The sequence below is a fragment of the Mastomys coucha genome, unplaced genomic scaffold (assembly GCF_008632895.1).
Source record: "Mastomys coucha isolate ucsf_1 unplaced genomic scaffold, UCSF_Mcou_1 pScaffold5, whole genome shotgun sequence".
Lineage (NCBI taxonomy): Eukaryota > Metazoa > Chordata > Mammalia > Rodentia > Muridae > Mastomys > Mastomys coucha.
In genome coordinates, this window is record NW_022196911.1 from 7,203,239 (window position 1) to 7,223,630 (window position 20,392).

Below are 20,392 nucleotides of genomic sequence, written 5' to 3' on the forward strand. Positions count from 1 at the left end.
GCAATCCAGACCTTGCGATCTTGTCCTTTGCAATCCAGACCTTGCGATCTTGTCCTTTTAAAAAATTTATGCTTTATTTTATATCTATGAGTATTTTGTTTGAATTTGGTTTGTGTACCATGTGTTTGCTGGTGCCTGGGAAGGTCAGGAAAGTGCCTTGTCCCCTGGAACTGGAGTTAGGGATGTTTGTAAGCTGCCCTGTGGGTGCTGGGAAGTGAGCATAGGGCTGGTGTAGGGACATGTCCTCTTAACTGCTGAGCCATCTCTCTAGCCCCATGTGTTCTTCTGAGATTGTGTGTTTATTTTGGGAGTGAGACTGAGGATTGGACTCAGCTCATAGAATGCTTGCAGTGCTTTGAATGAGAATGTCCACTATAGGTGCTGACCTTTGAACTCAGTCACCAGTTGTTGGCACTGTTTGGGTAAATTTAGAAGATGTGGCCTTGCTGGAAGAAATATGTCACAGGGCCAGCCTTTGAGGTTTTCAAAGCCAAGAGCCATTCCCAGTTTACTTTCTCTACTTACTGCTTATGGTTCAAGATTGGAGCTCTCAGTTGTCCTGCTGCCATGATTTCCTGTCACGAAGGACACTCCAAAACCATATGCCCAAACAAACCCTTCCGTGAGTTGCCTCAGAGTACTTTATCACAGCAGTAGAAATGCAATCAATACAATGCTCCATGCCTGAGCTCTGCCCCCGGTCTCTGTTACAGCTTCAGGAGTTTTGATTCCTGCTTCCATGTGGTGGTTAAAACAAAAATGAAATACAACAAGTGGGTTATATTAAATTGGTGAGACAATTGGTGTGTTTAGTGTGCTTGCTATCTGATTTTGCTTCCAAAACATTACTCTGATGTCTTCACCCTTAGACTTTATAGCCTTCAGCTGCCAGCTTTGTGGTGGCTGCTTCCTAGATGGCAAGTTTGGGTCAAAATTGTTTCAGCACATAACCCTAGATCCCTGACACAGCCTTACACAACGATCCCCAGAGCTCATCTCCCTCTGCTTTCAATAACTTCGCTTCCAGTGCCCCCCAACCTCTCAGCCACTAGTCTTGACCACCCTATGCAAGAAAGGGTCTAGTGGTTACTGGTCTCATTTCTCCTACAGTAGGAAGAGGAATTTCTTTTATAAACAACTTTTCCTTTCTAGAGACTTCTGCTAATCAAGGGCTAGTACAATGGTATATACTTGTTATTCTAGCATGCTGGAGGAATAGGCAGGAAGATCTTGAGTTCCAAGCAAGCTTATGACTCTGTCAGAAAACAACAGCAAGAGGCAAGGCACTGTTAACATATTTCTAGAAACAGATAAAGGTGTTTCAGGTTAAGCAAGGCCATGCACATGCCCTTTAAACCAGTGAAAGGCTACACACTGTGAATAAGGAGAAAGATGCTCCAACTGCAGGCCAAGTGTGGCACTCTGCCCAGCTCCTCTCTGCTTTCTTACTGGACAAAGGAGGCAAACACAAAAGCTTGTCTCTTTGTAAAGCCACTTTCCCCTACTTTCCATTTCCCCCTTCCATGGTAAGGCAAGCAGTGGTTTTGGTTGTAGGCATTCAGTCCAGGTGTGACTTTGCTCTGGGAGGCATTGAAAAGGATGGGAAGAGAGAACATTTGGCTGATTGGAGCTTTCAGGTCTAAGGCAGAGGCACAGGTGGGAACTGAAGTTGTTCTGAGTGTCCAGCCCAGCTCATCAGATCTGGGCACAGCAGATCCAAAGGCTCGGTCGCTCGGTCAAGGCTGGATCTCCACTTCCTCTGTGGTCACTGTTAGGGCATCTTTTCTTATGTGACTCAAGGCCACAGAGCTTTTGTTCTGGACCGAGCCTGGTCAAGAGCAGGAGCTCAGTAAGAGAAGGGAAGCACTGGAACATCATTCCCACTGTGGCTACTTTCAAGCACAGTGTCATTAGCCGAGTTTACATTTTTTTGGGGTTAAACATTCTTCCTCTTAACAGCTTCTTGTGAAAACTGACATTATAAGACTATTGTAGTGACTGGTTTATAATATTGTAAGACATTTACCCAGCACTTACTTCAGTCCTTCTATATGCGACTAGTAGCACCCAGAATTGGTAGGAGTATGTTTGTGGCTTGGCTCAGGGCAGCCCAGGGGATGTAAGCATTTTACTTTTTGTGCAGCATGCTGTGTTTCCAGTAATGAAGTCTAAGTTGGCACAAACATTTTTGGCTCTCAGAACACACCGAAAGACCAAAGGCTTGTGTCTTATTCTCCAAAAGCTCTGGCTCCTTTGCCATCTCCTGATGTCCAGGATCCAGTTTCCATGTGTCTGTGCTAAATACCTTGGTGGCTGAAGGGTTGAATCAGCAAATTCTTTGGGCTTTAAATTTTGTTACAGCCAGGAAGGTGGGGAGGTACCCACAGACGTATTGGGGAGTGGGGGGAAAGGAAAGAGACTCAGTGGCAGGATCTCTGGGGTTCCAGGATCTGGGTATCTTGGGAATGTGAGAGGGTGTCAGGAGATGGATAGAGAGGTAAAGACTGATCAACCAGTTACCTGTCGATAACTGCAGAGCCCTTGTGCCTGCTGGACCAGTTTTAGGGTCGGGCAGCATAGTGGTGTTTACCATCCTGCTGTTCCCATCCTCCATCAGAGGCTCAGTCACACACTGGAGAGTACACAATACTTATGTCACACTGTGTCATCATACTATTAACCACACTGGCTCTCAGGTCAACTCTGAGCTCACTGTGTGACACCCTCCCCCACCCCCCACCCCCCACCCCCCAAGGTAGAAGAGTGTGCAGCATTCAAAGAAATGTCACACATTCCTTACTGCTTAATAGGGGATTGGTCAGGATGGTAAGAAGTTTTTCTCAAACTTGATCTTGGAGCCAAGGGAAGCCAGTTAATAGAGCCAGTAATATTCAACAAAGAGTGTTCGTTGTAGTAATTGTCTTCAGCAGTTATTGTATATTGGTTTAATTTCTCCTACTGTTACTACAATTCTAATAGTGAAAAAGCATTTTAAACACAAGAAAATGAAAATTACTGGGCCAGTGGGATTTCAGAGGCCAGAAGAAGGGTCCCCTTGCCAAATCTTCCTTCTAATGACTCCCAGTTGCCCCAGATTTCTAAATAGAAGGCAGCTCTCTTCGTTCCATAATTAGAAAGGTTTTTAAAGTACAAAAAGCAGCTTCACAGCCCACTTAACAGATTGCTGTAAGAGAGTCCCCAGGTGAGACCCAAGCTGACAGGCTTAAGCAACCCACCTTGCTCCTGAAAATGTCATGAAAGAGATCTTTAAGGGTTAAGGAGTGGGGTGAGGCATAGAAGGCAAAAGATAGTAAAATTAAACATATAGTATTAGCAGAAGAGTGATTACATTAGAAAGAACACCGTGTTGTACAGGCAGGTGGCTCTCTGTGAATTCCATGTCAACCTGGTCTACACAGAGAGTTCCAGGCTACATAGTGAGATCTAGGCTCAAAAACAGAAACTACAAACACTTGTTAGCACTCGTAAAATCTCAAGCAGAGTTGCAGAACCCGATGGACTCTTACTCAGACTTCTGATAGAATTAGCGGAGGGATAATTTTACAACAAGAACTGGCTAGGTATGGTGGTTTGAAATCCCAGCATTCAAGAGGCAGAACTGAGTTTGAGGCCAGCCTACGCTACATCGAGAAGACCCGGTTTGTAACAAACGAACGCACAAAGAACCGTAAAATGGTTTTAACGTTTGTCGACATTCAGAAATAGAAACCAGTGCCTAACAGTTGGGAAGAGTGTCTACTGTTCTTAGCCTTGCCTCAAGGAAAGATGCGATCTTGTCTATTTTTACATTTTCAACCACGCATTCTCTACACCCAGCAACGCCCTCTTTGTAACAGTGGAAAACCGAGGGATGGCTGAAGTTTCCGTTCTTAGCACATCAATTTAACGGGGTCGGGGGTGGGGCGGGGGGAGTAAAGGCTGTGATTGTGCCTGTGTGACTTAAAATGACGCTATGGATTCGTTCCTCCCTGAAAGCAACTGGAGGGGGTACTGACGTGACCACAGCAGCACCGCCGAAAGACACTTGAATGACTGTTTCCAGGGGAGCCACGGTGCTCATAGTACGAGCCGCGGTGTGCTCTGCTGCGGTTCTGGCTGGGTAGGAGACAGCTTGATGTCCACTTCCGGCCTCCGCTGACAAGACGGCGTGTGAGGAGGGCTCTGGAGGAGGTGAGTGGTCCAGGCTGGGCGCCCAGGCCGGGGCGGAGGCGGAGGCGGGCGACGCGGGCGGTCCCGGAGTCTTCTCGGGAGCCGAATGGCGCGTGGAAGGCTCGAGACCGCACCCCGCCGCCGCCGCGCCCGCACACGCGCACGCGCGCCCCGGGCAGCGCCACCCGTCGCTGGTCCGCTCGAGGAGGGCGGGCTGGGGAGGCGACGGGTCACGTGGCGCGGTCACGTGCCTCCGCACCCCCCCAGCCCCCCGCCCCGAGCCCGACTGGCGGTCGCTGTGGCTGCCGAGGGAGGCGGAGTCTCGGCTAAGACGCGGGGGGGAGGCGGTGGCGGCGGCGGCGCCGAGGGCTGCCGGAGGTGGAGGCGGAGAGGCACCGGGGCCGCCGCCACGGCCGCTAGGGAGGTGAGGCTGGGGTGGGCGGCCGTGAGGACCGGGGCGGCGGGGGCCGGGCGGTGGGCGCGGCGGGGGCGGCCGGCGCGGGGCTTCTCCGCGGATCCCCAGCTTGGGCGGCCCGCGCCTGGCTAGCTCGTTCGCCTTTTGTTCCGGCGCACGAGGAACTGGGGCCGACGGAGGAGCTAGGGCGTGCGTGTGTAAAATCAGAAGGCGTTTGGCTTGGAGCCATATTTTTTTTTCCCCTTCTCCTTAATTGTGCAGACAGAAAAAAAAAAATCCCTTCTACCGGTTTTCCCGGGGAGACGTGCTGCACGGGCCCGGCCTCCCCCACAGTCCCTCTTTTGCTCTGTCGGCCTCCCGGTCCCTGGGGCGGCTTCTCCTTTCCTTCCTTCCCTTTCCTGCTCTTCCCCACCTTCAGTCAAGCCGGGCCAGCCAGCGGGTGAGCGGAGTGTCTGCAAAGCGGCCCGGTCACCTGTCGTGGCAGCTGCATGGAAATCCCGGCGCTTCTGCTGTCTGGAGCCTGTGCGGTTTCCTCTGGCAAATCACGGAGATTCCGCTCCCGGCACTAACCCTTCCTCTTTTGCTCCTTCACTCTCCTAACCCTGCTCCTGCTGCTGATGTGAAGTTTCACCGTTTGGGGGTAATTAGCAAGGAGGTGTCCACTTTTTCTTTTGGAGGCGCCTCTTGCTTGGGAAGGTGAGGGCCGTCTAGCTTTGTGGTTTGAATTGAATGTGGAGGAGTTGACAGTCATCAGTGAGATTGATGTCACTTAGGGACCTGTTCCTTCTGCCAACCTGCCCAGGTAACTCTACTCCTTCTGGGGATCTGTCCCCTTGGGGGGGGGGGCTGTTTTCAGGGTTTCTTTACTTGGGGACTCTTCTCTTAAAAATAATTCTTTTTTTTTTTCTTTTTCTTTTCTAATACTGTTTTTATTTAGACTGGGTCTTTTAGCCCTGGCTGGCCTGGGACTCATTGTGTAGACCAGACTGGCCTAGTACAGATTGCCTACCTTTTACATCTAGAGCTGAGATGAAGGATTTGTGCCACCACACCAGGCCCACCTCTTTATTTTACGGTGGCAGAACATCTTACGGGTATTATTTGCTTATGTTTCTGCAGCAGCTTTTAGGAGAGGGGCAGCTGTTTCTAAGGTCTAGAGGAATGTAAAAACCATTCTGAGATTCTCTTATTTTGAGCCTGTGGGATTTTGTTTTTGTTTTTGTTTCTGGAATCACCACTTCTTGGTGGGAGTTTTGCAGGAATCCCAAGGGGATCGTGCCATATTCTTGGAGAATTCCAATTTGGGATTAATGTGACATGACTGGGCTCCATGCACGTAGCCCTACTGTATGTAATCCAGAAAACCCACGGGGAGGCTCCTAACCTTCAGGTGGGCAGCTGGGAGCTGTACAGTGATAGCCACATTCCGAATGGGAATCACATGTGTCCTTTCTTGTGATCCTGCTAGAGAAGTGATTGTATGAGCACATGATGAATAGCCAAAATCTAGTCTTTACTTCCTCAATTAAAGAAGAGCCATGCATGTGAAAGAGCTACTAGACAATGACCATTTCTTGAAAACAGTGAAGAACTCTGTTTTAATATGGGCTGTGGAAGTAGCAGCGTTTTCAGGCGAGGGGGGAGGTGTTGCCTTCCAGACTTGGATATATATGCTGTGTCCGAGTTATAGGAAGTCACTCGTGGAGGTTTCAGGCATGGAGGATGAGTAGTAAGCCAACCTTACCCATTTGCTATTTACTACATGTATTTTAAGTAACTTAGACATGATAAATGTGGATCATACTGAGCTTTGTGGTTTTCATATGGAGACAGAAGAATTGAATTTGGTTATTCATAACTTTTTTTCCTCCACTAAAACTTCAAATGGAATTTTAACCCTTAAAAGGCTGGGGGAATCTATGAAACCAGCTTACTTATTTTATAATGAATGTTTCCTTCCTTGCTTCCTGTTATACCTCTCTCTTTTTTCTGTCTAGTTATATTTTATGTGTTTGTGCCTGAGTGTATGCATGTTCTGTCTGAGGACAGAAAAGGGTGGTGGATCCCCTGGAACTGGAGTTACAGGTGGCTGTGAGCCATCTGATGTGGATGCCAGGAACCAAACCCAGGTCCCCCGAAAGAGCGGAAGGTGCTCTTTAATATGTTCACCCTCTTTATAGCCTCATGAAGAGAGGGTTTTTTTTTTTTTAAATGTATTACTATTTTTGTGAATACTTTTAAATGGAGCCATTCACTGTTGATGCTAAGGTCCTAAGTAATGAATGGTGGAAGACAGCAGCCATTCTACATCCAGATTTCAGCACTCTGGATGGTTTAGAGAACCAAAGGTGAACCGGCTTGCTTTCTGAGTTTGCTGCAGGTTGCATTCAGGAAGGTATTGGATGGCTCTTTCAAGCATGAGTAAGGTAGTTGGTAATCAGTGGCTTCATGCCTTAGACCACATTCATAACATTCATTTTTCTCCTGCTTCCTGTGGAGGGCAAAGGTGAAGACAGTGGGAGTGGCCGGTTGTGCGTATTTTGACAAAGCACAGTTAAAAACCTAGTAAAACCTCGGGATGAAACCTATTTAGCATCTGTAAACTCTCCTCACTATCTCAGGACCAATTGCCTGGACTGAGACTGTTGGAACTGCTTAGAATCTGAGATCACAGCTACAGACTTCTTATAGTTTGGCTGGGATAATGTTTATTTAGTGAGTAAATATTAACATAATGAAAATATTTTAGGTTAAAGTATATATAAATAAAAGCTGGGATACCCTTTTGCTGCTTCTGTTTTTGAACAGTTCAGTGGCATTAAATACTTTCATTGTTGAAGAACAGTTACCACAGGTTTTCAGACTGGAGCCCATTAGTCAGAACTTTTTGTTTTCCTAGTCTCCTAGATTCTCAAACACCCCTTGGCTTCTCTGAAGCTGACAACTTTAGGTGTCTAATACAATTAAAACTACACAATGATTTGCCTTTCCTGAATGGCTTACTTCACTTAGCATGATATCCTTAAGGCTTATCCATGTGTTAGAATATCAGAATTTCCCTTATTTTAAATGTCCTTACAGCAAAGAACTATATGAATGAAAAAATACATGGGCAAACTTTAAAAAAAAAAAAAGAGTATATGAAATACCTCGATAAGTGTTGAGTTGTTAAAACTCAGCCAGAGCTGAGCACTGGTAGAAGAAGGATCTAGAGACATGGGAATATTTTTCTTCAAAGTGTTAACTTTATTGTTGTTGTTGCAGTAACATCCTTAGTCTTGTTTTAGGGTTACTACTTCTTTCCTGTCATTGGATTATTTCAAAGCAAATCAGACTCCCTTGTAACTTAGTCTCTATCCTAGTACACCTCTAAAAAGGGTCCTCGCAATAAATATTATTTTTAAAGAATAGTTTTGGGTTATTAAAATGGCTCAGTGAGTAAAGGTGCTTGCTGCTAAGCTTGATGAACTAAGTTTGATTTCCTGGAATCCACATGGTAGGAGAGGAGTGACTCCTATTAAATTGCCTCTGACTGTCACATATGCTCTGCCTCCTCCTCCCCGAATTTCTGACTAGGAATGTAACTCAGTGGTAAGATTATTTGCCTAGAGCGTGAGAAGCCCTGAATTTGATCTGTGATACTTCAGAAAGAATACACACACACAAATATACATGTGCACGTAATTTATCAAATACGTCCAGTTACTGCTTGCTCCCTGATTATCATATGTATATGTCATAACTTATGTGGTATAAACACAAGCACAGATTTAATTATGGAATCAGCTACATAGGGTTGTTTTAGTCCATACATTACACTTAAGTAGTTTGTTTAGTGTTCCCCTTCCCCTGCTTTGCTAACTACTCCCCCCCCCCCTTTTTTTTCAAGTATTTACTTATTGTTATATCTAAGTACACTGTAGCTGTCTTCAGACACACCAGAAGAGGGAGCCAGAACTAGTTATGGATGGTTGTGAGCCACCATGTGGTTGCTGGGATTTGAACTCAGGACCTTTGGAAGAACAGTCAGTGCTCTTAACCTCTGAGCCATCTCTCCAGCCACCCCCCCCCCTTTATTTTATTTTTTTGAGGCCAAATCTCATCCTGTATTCCTTGACTGTCCTGGAGCTTGTTATGTAGACCAGGCTGGCCTTGGACTTGCAATTATCCATCCTCCCTAGTGCAGAAATTCCAGCTGTGACTTAGTTCGATGCCTGGCTTCAAGTCTCTTTCATCCGTAGATTCTTCTCCCTTTTTTCTCTTTGTAACTTGTGTTGAAGAAACTGAATTTTACTGATTGTGTTTCCATACTGTTAACCACATCAATTTATTTTTTGTGTTCCCTATGTGCTGGTAGGTAGTGACTCCATGAGAAGAATCAGATCCAAACCCCCATGGATACTGAAGGACAATTGTTTTAGTATAGCAGCCTGAGCCTAGCACTAAGATGGCATTTCTAGCTGTTGGCAATTTAGACCCTAATGGATGAAAGTGAATTTGGTAAAATTTAAAATCAGTTACAGTATTGTATTACTATGATTTCTGTTCCTACTTCTAGTTATTGTAATATTTGGATAACTGCCAGTGTGGAATGTGAATAAGGATGATAGTAACTCCTGGGGCAGTACACATGAAGGGAAATGTATATGTTCTCAGGTGCAGAAGAGGTAGAAATTAAGGTTTTCAGTCTGAAGAGCTGCTGTTAGCTATCTAATAAAAATGCACATAGCACTGACCTGGAATATCTATAGTTAATAGAAATTCTTCCTAAAAAAATCATAGGACAATTTGGCATGTGAACACACACACACACACCAGAATGAGAATAAAGAGAGTAGGAGAAGTTTTGCTGTCAGTTCACATTCCAGAGACAAGGCACAGGATTGGGAGGAAGTCACAGGAGAGCTGGGACACATTAAAGAAAGGAGAAGACAAAGACATAGACACCTGCTGCCTGTTAGAGGTAGATGCATTCATTTCTCTGAAATGTTGAATGAATTACCATTTACCCATCAAATTACTATGAACAGATGGACTTGGACTTTGTTTTTCCTTTAATTATTATCTCCCTTAATGTGTCAGGACTTGTATCAGTGTCCAATTCTGTTTCTTCTCTTGCCTTCATAGAAGATTATTATTGACATTAAAATTAAACATTAAAAATTAGTGTTTTCCTCCTTAAATATGGTTGAGAACCACATATTTTTCTGATGTCAGTAAATGAGTAGCAGTGGTTGTACTTATGTGTTGTCTCAAGAATAGAACTAAAACACAGTAGTTAGGTGTGGTGGCTTATCTTTTAATTGCAGCACTTGGAGGCAGTCAGGTAGATCTCTGAGTTCAGAGGCAGCCTGTTCTTCATATTGAAGTTCCAGGTCAGCCAGGACTACATAGTTAGACACTGTAACAAAAAAGCAGAACATATAATGTTTTTAGAAAGCCTTTGAGAGTAATAGTGTAGTATTATAGATTATGGTTTTGTAGTTATCTCTGTAGGCTAGATAATAAGCCTTTATTTGATTAGTACCATTAGAGTCAAAATGGTAGGAGATTTCTATGTAAGAGATTTCTCACTTAAAAACTAAATATTCAGTTTGTCCTGTAACGGACATACAAGAATTTGTAAACATTTTATGTGAGGTATTATGTTTTAGTGTTTGAATGCCTTTTGAAATGATCATATTAGAACCATTGAGTTTCTGTAGTATATCTATTAATTTCTGGGTAATGCTGAGAATTTAGCCTTTTCAAAGATTAATTGAAGTATCTCATTCTTGTGTTACCCTGTTTGTCACTCTGGCTACTTATTGATTACAGTACTAGGTTCTAAACCGTTTTGTTCAGAAACAGATGTGATAAGTGCTTACCATCTTACCACGTGGAAGGCTGAGGCAAAGGATTGTGAGTTCAAGGGCTGGGGCTCCAGAGCAAGGCCATAGCTCAACAAATAAATACAACAAAAATGGTGAGAAACAGTCTCCTAGCCTCCCAAACCCTTTCTGTTGTCAGTGTGTTTAGAGTCTACTCAAAAGCTATGGACAGACATTATTTTCCTATGGATACTGTTCTTTCTCCACTAACAAAGGGAAGATTTGCTTAAACTATTTGAGGCATTTACTCCGGATTTGTGTGTGTGATTTTTCAAGCTCGAGTTGGGGCGTTCTAGAGCTTGTATTGAAAACCTTTCCAGTTCCAGGTCTTTTCTGTTTCTGGTCTTCAAGAAACACATGACTATTTCTAGCAGCTGTGATAAGGTGGTAGTGTCAGAGGTCATCAGATGAGCAGCAGGCTGAGCTGTGAGTCCTGGAACAGCTTAAAACTGTGTTGAAAAGGAGATGAGCAGTGTTTGCACATGCAGGATGTTTGTTGGAATACCGTCATTTCTTAGTCACAGAGTTAGTCTTAGCTGAAGTAACAGGTAGTTAGGGGCAGCTTCAGTGGCTGCCATGTTAGAGTTTTTAGCATGAGAAGTTAGCTGACTGTTTAGGTTGTCAGAGTTACTGCTAATTGTTAATTTGTTATTTGTCAAATCAGAGAAACATTGATTTTAAAAAGCAGTCTTGGGTTTACTCTTTCTGGGAGAAGGTTTAAGGAGATTGGCTCAGTTTTCCCTCAAGAGATGAGAAGCCCAGTCTTGTGTTTCATATGTAGGAAATTTGTGAAATCCTGCAGGACTTGAAATGCCTTGAATAAAGCACAAATCTTAACAAACACTAGAAAGCTCACCTGACTCCATCAGTAACAGTTTAACCCAGTGACAGAAGAGAATGAAAGTGGCACATGCTGTTCTGTCTCCTACTCCACGTACGTACGTTCTGAGGGACTTGTGGACGAGGTAGGTAGAGGGCTGAGATGCTGCTCAGAATCTGTCCATGACAACTTCCTAGAACATGGATTCCCCACCTCTTTGGAGTCACACCATCTTACTTTGGTTTTGCATCTCCCTCTTCCTCTGGACACTATGTGATAGCTGGGTCTCTATTGTCAGCAAAGCACTGATGTGCAAAGATTACAGATTATGATTATCACCATAATTTAATTTTACTTTAATTTTGACTAATGACTTCAGACCTTTTCTCCATTTTGAGGAAAGTGATGAATGTATTTTAAAAGTTTTTGTTGTTGTATTTTTGTTTTTGTTTTGTTTTGGTTTTTCAAGACAGGGTTTCTCTGGGTAGCCCTTGCTGTCCTGGAACTCACTGTGTAGACCAGGCTGACCTCGAACTCTGAAATCCACCTGCCTCTGCCTCCCAAGTGCTGGGATTAAAGGTACACGCCACCATTGCCTGGCTTTTTTTTTTTTTTTTTTTGAGAGAGAGTTCTCTATGTAGCTATGGCTGTTTGGAACTCAGTGATCCTCCTGCCTCTGCTTCTGGAGTGGAACGATTATGCTCAGCTTATTTTTAAAGTTTTGATCAATTAAAATGCTTTGGAAATGTTTATGACACAATAGAAAGTTGTCATAATGAATGAGATTTGTGTTTATCATAAAGTTTTGTATAAGAAAAATGAGTATGAAATATTAAGTATTATATAGATCTCTCAGGCTGACAGTGCTTTCCTTCATGGAGGTAAAGAAGGAATCATCAGTGTCATGAGGTACTTGGAAATCAACCCTGTAGGAGTTTATTGTAAGATGAGAGAGGTGGCAGGTTGCTCACTTGATTGAGAAATAATATGACTGTCATTAGTTCTGTTGGCCTTGGGTATCAGTTTTGTCTCTTGGCTTTCTGTGTTCCCCCAATAACTGTGGTCTCCTTTGCTCCCTGAGGATCATAGAGAGACAACTTCCTTGCTTGTCCTTCACCCATATCAGGTGGTGAACTTTCTCCTTGTGACACAGATGGCATATGCCTGGCTCTGGGGAATTGATCTATGTCTTGTGTATGTACAACCACTCTAACTTGGAGGAAGTATGATAGCATTGTCAGTGTCTAGATTACTTTAACCTTTTAATTTTAGTTATCAAACCTTTTACTAGATTGGTAATGATTAGCAAAATTGGTTTGACTTGAGCCTCCTTTGGTGCTAATGAGCAGTGAAGTGGACCTTGAGGTGAGAAGTCTGAAGAAGTATTCTGTGGAGTCTGGACTTAATAACAAATTAGAGATGAATGAGTCTAGAAACTTAGGGTTTGGTACAATTCCTTTCTCTATTTTGTATCTATCTGGTCTTTCCTACTATCTGTTATCATTTAGTGATTTAGAAATCAAACTATCGCCGGGCGGTGGTGGTGCACGCCTTTAATCCCAGCACTTGGAAGGCAAAGGCAGGCGGATTTCTGAGTTCGAGGCCAGCCTGGTCTACAGAGTGGAGCAGAGTGAGTTCCAGGACCGCCAGGGCTATACAGAGAAACCCTGTCTCGAAAAACAAAACCAACCAACCCAACAAACAAACAAAACAAAAACCAGAAATCAAGCTATCTTACAACATAGGTTGTCTAGTATTATTGGAAGAAAATCTACTAAGATGTAAACCTTGTATTATGGAAATATTAGTTCAGTGTTTTCATGGCCACACTCTGGTCTCTGTTATTTCATGTGTAGAACCTTGCCCTTGTGCTCACCGCTGCTTCCTGTTACTATGGTGGTGTGGCTGATGTTCTTTTGTTTGTTTGTTTGTTTTGGTTTTTTTGAGAAAGGGTTTCTCTGTGTAGCTCTGGCTGTCCTGGAACTCACTCTGAAGACCAGGCTTGAACTCAGAAATCCTCCTGCCTCTGCCTCCCAAGTGCTGGGATTAAAGGCGTGCGCCATCACTGCCTGGCGTGGCTGATGTTCTTAATGCCGGTTTTATATTGACAACTCCAACTGTGTATAGTTGTGGAACACTTGGAAATATTTTAATTGCTTGTTTCCTTTTTATTTAAAAAAAAAAACCAATCTAAAACATTCACTCACACTTTACTGATGCACATCTTTAGTCCCAACACTTGGATCTCTGTGAGTTCAAGGCCAGCCTGGTCTTCAGAGTTCTAGGCCAGCCATGATCTACATATTGAGACACTACCCCCCAACAAAAGACCCCAAATAAAAACAAACAAGTAAACAGAATTACCAATCAGAATGTTGTTAAGATCAGCTTCAAATTGTTTATTTTATTTTGTATGTATGGGTGTTTAGCCTGTATGTGTCCTGCGTGTGTGCCTGTTGCCCACAGATGATAGAAGAGGGTGTTGGATTCCTTAGGACTAGAGTTATAGACAGTTGTAAACAGTCATATGGATGCTGGGAATTTAACTTGGGTTCTCTGAAAGAGCAGCCAACGCTCTTAACTGATAAGCATCTCTCCAGCCCGGAGATAGATGAGCTTTAATTTAAGTTACTAAATGCAGTAGGATACATGTTTTTTCTTTGAGTATGTGAATCTCTAGATGTCCCAGAATGTGGAGCTGGAGGTGTGAGAAGACACCTCGTGTGGGGTTTTCCTGCTTGATTTTTGTTCAGGATAATGGGTAGTAGAGGTTTGACACTGCTGGCTTTGGCACTCTTCATTTTCCTCTTGGACTTCCAGCTATTTTGACTTGACTGCTTGACTTGATTGTAGGCTCCAAGTTGTTGAATTTGATATATTGATTTGGAGAGAAAAATTTTAGGTTTAAGGAGACTTTGGAGCCAGGTGTGGTAGTGCATTCCTTTCTTTATCCCAGTACTTGGGAAGCAGAGGCAGGAGGATCTCTTGAGTTAGCTTAGTCTACAGATTGAGTATCAGGACAGTCAGGACCAAGCAGAGAAATCCTGCCTCAAAAACCAGAAACAAAGCCAGGCGGTAGTGGCACACGCCTTTAATCCCAGCACTTGGAAGGCAGAGGCAGGCAGATTTCTGAGTTCGAGGCCAACCTGGTCTACAGAGTGAGTTCCAGGACAGCCAGAGCTATACAGAGAAACCCTGTCTCAAAAAAACAAACAAACAAAAAAACCAAAAAACAAAATCAGCAACAACACCCTCCCCCCCCAAACCAAACCAAATCCAGGAGACTTTAGTTAGTAATGATAAAACAAACAAAAGGTGGGAGTTCTGTCAACCTGGTGTAAACTAGAGTTATCTGAGATAGGAAATTGACAGTGTTATTGAGGTTCTCAACCTGTGAGTTGTGACCCTTTTGGGGGTCAAATGGCCATTTCACAAGGGTCACTAAGACCATCTGTAAACAGATATTTACATTATGATTCATAACAATAGCAAGATTGCAGTTCTGATGTAACAAGGATGGTGATTTTATGGTTGGAGGTCACCACAACATGAAGAACTGTATTAAAGGGTCACAGCATTAAGAAGGTTGAGAACAAGTGCCATGAGATCAGGCTGTAGGTAAGCTTATAGGGAATTTTCTTAATTAATGATTGATGTGAGAGGGCCCATCCCATTTTGGGTCTCTGAGAAAACAGGCTGAGCAGGGTCTGTAAGCAGCACTTTCCATGGCCTCTGCATCAGCTCCTGCCTCCAGGTTCCCTCCTGGTTTGAGTCCCTGCCTTGGATTCCCTTAGTGGACTGGGAATTAGAATACGTGAACCAAAGAAACCTCTTTCTCCCCAACTTGCTTTTGGTCATGGTGGAACCCCTGGCTACGGGGAATCGCAAGCATCGGATACAGTGGGAAGGAGTATGTAGTTGGATGGCATTTGGAATGTGAGTTTGGACATGTCATATGATTGGAATGTGTGACAATAGTTGTAGCCATAGAGCAAGCACTTAGGCAAGTAGCATTTTTTTTTTTTTAAAGATTTACTTTATTTATGTTTTATGTGTATGAGTACACTGTAGCTGTACAGATGGCTGTGAGCTATCCTGTGTGTGGTTGCTAGGAATTGAACTCAGGACCTCTGCTGGCCCCACTCGCTCTGGCGTAATTCACTGTAGCTGTCTTCAGACACACCAGAAGAGGGCGTCAGATCTAATTACGGGTGGTTGTGAGCCACCATGTGGTTGCTGGGATCTGAACTCATGACCTTTGGAAGAGCAGTCAGTGCTCTTACCTGCTGAGCCATCTCGCCAGCCCAGCATTTTTTTTAATAACTTGGAATTTACTCTATACTGTATTTTCCCACATGTATTATAAATATTTTCAGCTTATTTGCTTCTCAGCTTTATGACATTTTGATAGATCAAGGTTGAAATTTCTTATGGAGGCAAACTTTGTCTTTTATCCATAGTTTCTACTATATGGATTGTTTCTTTCTTCCTTTTTATTTATTTAATTTATTTATCTTGAGACAATAGCCTTACTATGTAACCTTGGCTATCTATGAACTAACTCAGTATTTAGACATTGCTGGCCTCAAATTCACAGAAGTCTGCCTGCCTCTGCTTCTGTCCTCTGGCCTGGGTTTAAAGGTGCTGCCATGCTACCATGCCTGGCACTGCTGTATGGTTTATTGAGTGTCAGAGAGGAAGTGCAGAGGCACTGTGAGGAACATCTTTAACCTGCTGGACCTGTGCTTAAAGGTTTTGGTATTATTTCACAAACAGAGCTGTTGGGGGGGTTTATAACCAGGTGTACGGCATGAGCACAGAGCAGAGGATAATTTAGACTGCACTCTCCAAAGGAAACCTTGGACCAACACTTTGGCTTGCTGAGCAGGCAAGAAAGCAGTAAATGACTAAAGCCCTCTTTATTGGCAGGTGATCCTGAGAGATTAAGAGCATCTTGGAATACTGTAAGGGAACACCCTTTCTTCATCTTTGCCTCTGTATGAGTAGAGAGTAATTTCCATGCATCTTTCCTCAGGAATAATTTGTGAGTAGTCTGTCATTCTCTTGGTCTTGGGCTACTTAAAAAATGTCAGCTAAGAAATCTGTATTAATAATATAAAAACAGGATGCACACTTTTAATGTATATAAAATGCCGCTCATTGGTAGAGCACTTGCTTCCTTCCCTATGCATGATGCCCTAGGTTCAGTCCCCAGGACTGCTAAAACAGAAGAGTAGGATGTAGTAATGTATCTAAAGTTGAGCTTTTCTCATCTGCCTAAGTGTCCTCCAGGCTTGATGTACTATTATCTGCTGTGATTTGTATACGTTTGACTGTTAGTAAGACTGGCTTCCATCCCAGTGTAATCAGGCAGAGGTCCTGTCTGACCCCTGTGGTCGAACTGTACTGAAAGACTATTTCTGAAATTACAGTAGGATGTGGTGTGCTCCTTCGTAGTTTTTTACTGTTGAGTTGTGAGGAGACACCCCCAAGTGCTCTTAAGGATGCTTATCAGTTGGCATCCAGGTAGGATGCTAGTTGTGTTTGGGAATCTTCATGTAAAGGTGGAAGGGATTGGTGTTTCAGGTGGTGGCAGGTGTGCTTCCTGCCAAGTTGGCATAATGGAAACAGGGCTCTTCTGAGCTGCCATCTGTTTGTGGTTGATAGGAAACCAACAGTGAGTTCTGAAGAGTGAGGAACTGTTCCGCTTATGTTGAAACGTTTAGGGATTAGTAATGCACAGACCATGCTGAGTAGGTCTTACCACTACTAGGAGAAGTATAGTCTGTGTTGAGTGACTTGTCAACATTGAATTAGGAAGATAACTGCTTGGTTCAGCCCTCTCCCCCTCATACCTTGAAGAGACATTTCTTGTCTGCTCACTCAGACTAACACTTGGCCTAGTCCCAGTAATATAATGAGTTAGGTGGGCCAGAGGCATATTATTTACAGGCCTACCAACCAACTGCCCTTACTACGCGTAAGGGGTTCTAGCTGTCTCTAACCCTGTTGGTAGTTAGGCCTTTTGTTTGCAAATTATGGTAAATGTAATAAGATTACCATTTTTTCTGCTCTGTGTGTGTGTGTAGTCAAAGGCTATCTTAGGTGTTTTTCCTCATGTGTTGCCTACTTTGTGTTTTGAGGCAATCTTACTTACTATTGTGGAACTTAAGGATTTGGTAGGCTTGCCAGCTGTCTGGCTGGCAAGTGAATTCCATGGATCTTGCTGCCTCTGCCTTCCCAGTGCTGGTATTACAATCATGTGCCATTACACCAGACTCTCTCTCTCTCTCTCTCTCTCTCTCTTTTTTTTTATTGTTGTTGTTTGTTTGTTCTAAAGGTAGGGTCTCTCTATGTAGTCCTGGCCAGCCTGGAACCAGCTATGTAGACCAGGATAGATTCAAACTTAGAACTCATTCTACTTCTGCTTCCTGTTAGGATTAAAGACACACACTACCATGCCTCGCTGGCATGGTTTCTTTGGTTTTATCCCCAATGTTTCTCATGTATTGGCCTCACAAAGCAACAGTGTAGAACAGAGAATAACTCCCTTCTCACCTAGCAGTTAATTGGTAGGTTAACTGGAGGAGTTAATCTGTAGTTCAGTAACCAGCCAGAAATATCTTTTAAGATGAACTGTGGCTTATTTTGGGACCAGCATAGGTTTCTCTCTTGCCTCTTTCAAAACAATGAAGAAAACCTCTAGAGCCCTCTGTTAGTCAACGAAATCTTGGTATCTATTGAGAGTCTTAATTGGATCAAAATGACAAATGTAGTTTATTGGATGGGCCTCCTGATCTGCAGAATCTAGACCAGGGACCAGTGCAGCGCCTGGGAGGATGTATGTATGGCAGACCCTGGAAACTTCCTACCTGCTCCCCAATCCCTTGCTTAGCTTCCTTCCCTCAGTGCCTCTATCACAAGCTAGCATTCTCTACTCTACATCTGAAGGCTGCTGGAAGAATACTGACTTCCAGGCAGCTAGGAAGAGGGTCTTAAAGCCCATGCCCACAGTGACCCACCTACTCCAACAAGGCCACACCTCCTAATAGTGCCGTTCCCTGGAACAAAGATACTCAAACCATCACAGGTGGTCAGTGCCAGTTGTTATATACAGTCTACTTCTGTTGTATGACAAAATCTGACTGAGAAGTTCTATATTGTTTTGTAGATAGAATAAGCAAGAATAACAATTCAGAATTTGGTCAGTTTATGAGGCGCCCACTTTTGAAGCCTTTTCACCTTTCTAATTTGCTTCAAATGCCGGATGAGTTCTCTGGCAACCTCTTGCATAGTTCAAAGAGGATTAACCTCAATGATAGGTCTTTTTGAGACAAGATTTCTTCTACTATGCAGCTCTGGCTGTCCTAGACCTCAGTATTTAGACCAGGCTGGCCTTAAATTCAAGAGGTTCACCTGCCTCTGCCTCCTGACTCTAGGGATTAAAGAAGTATGCCACCATGCCCAGCCTTTGCAAAACTTGTTGAATGCCACTACACTGCCCTTAGCAGTTCATGGTCTGTGTGCATTGTTGATCTTCTCAGTTGTTTCTACTGCTTTGATTCAAATAAGAAAATTGTTCCAGGGACAAGAAGATCACTCAGTGTGGTGTAAAGGCACTTTCTGCCAAGCCTGACAACTGCGTCATGTCCCTAGGGCCCATATGGTGGGAAGGGAGAAGTAACTCCTTCAACTTATTCTTTGACCTCCACGTTTGCACCTGCCCCCAGATTAGTAAAAATATAATCAAACAGAAAACAAAATACTTTAATCCCAAGCACTTGGAAGGCAGAGCCAGGCAGATCTCTTGAGTTTGAGGCTAACCTGGTCTACATAGCAAGTTCCAGGACAGCCAGAGCTACATTAGTGAGACCTTGTCTCCAAAAAACAAAAAAGGAACTTGAGTTTGCTTTTTGTCTAATATTGTCTCCATAGTATAAAATAAATGTAAAATAAACAGCAAGTAAATCATTAGCAAAAAAAAAATATGTACAATAAGATGACGCATAACAGAACCACATTTATTTTAGCATGTATGCTAGTATCAGGTGACAAATTGAACAGTACAAAAACTGCAATTACTTTTTGCACTGAATTAATGAATTTCTGGGGAAACTGATGCATGGTGTGGAAAGTGACCACTCCTGTGGTAACTGACAGAGTGGTGCTATTCAGATGAGCTCAAGAGACATCTACTGGAAGGGATCATTTGTTACACATATAAAGATTTTAACTTGGGAAAACACCTGACCCTTGCATTAAAAATTAACAGAAAGCCATGTGTACATGCCAATAATTCCAGCATGAGGAGGTTGAGACAGGACAGTCTTGAGTTCCAGCCCAGCCTAGGCTACTTATTGAGGCCAGTCTGGGATACATAATGACATCCAGTTTCAAAACGCCTATGGGCCTCAGGGATGGCTCAGCAATTAAGAACATTTGCCGCTCTTCAGAGGACCTGAGTTTAATTCCCAGCACCCATATGGAAACTTATAGCCTTTGATAACTCCAGTTCCAAGGATCTAGTCACTTCCTTCTGGCCCCTTGTTACAGCACCCATGTGGCACACATACATGCAGCCAGAAAACTTAATACATAAAAAAATCTTAAAAGGAAAAAATGCAAAAACAGAACTAGAGTGAAACATATACCAGGTATAATGTGTGACGCTGAGGTGGGAGAACAGCTTGAGCTCAGGTGTTTGAGATGAGTTGGCAGCATAGCCAGAAATCAGCAGAGTCAGAAGTCAGCATAGCCAGCCAAACAGTAAAACTGGACCTGCAGCTAGAGGAGAGCTATATGAAAGGCCGGCAGCACAGACCACACAGTGGATCATGGGAGAAATGAGCAAATGAACCTGCCTGCAGAACTTCTCATAAGATCAGATGTTTTGTTTATTAAAATAAAGTTAATTCAACATCTGTCTCAGAGGTCAGATGCTTCTGATTATTGCAGTGTGTGGGCTCATGCTTGGCTAGATTGTGTGGTGCAGTTGATTGGGAAATATTTCTTCCAGCTCCATTTTCTTGTAGGTATCTGACTAATTTCTTATTTCTTTTCTTCTTCTTCTTCTTTTTTTTTTTTTTTTTTTTTTTTTTTTTTTTTTTTTTTTTTTTT

At 43.4% G+C, this 20,392-nt stretch overlaps 1 protein-coding gene across 4 annotated transcripts in view; it reads left to right on the forward strand.

Annotated features, from left to right (window-relative positions):
• Positions 1–4,092: 4,092 nt before the first annotated feature.
• Positions 4,093–20,392, forward strand: part of Tulp4 (TUB like protein 4) — a 139,583-nt gene continuing 123,283 nt past the window's right edge. Inside the window, exons 1-2 of one of the 4 annotated variants that reach the window (XM_031355101.1) lie at positions 4,455–4,594; positions 16,205–16,319. The gene's annotated coding sequence lies outside the window, so the exon portion shown is untranslated. Of the gene's footprint in view, positions 4,192–4,454; positions 4,595–4,994; positions 5,388–16,204; positions 16,320–20,392 lie in introns of those variants that run through there. The other 3 variants (XM_031355103.1, XM_031355100.1, XM_031355102.1) reach the window with 3 other exon arrangements.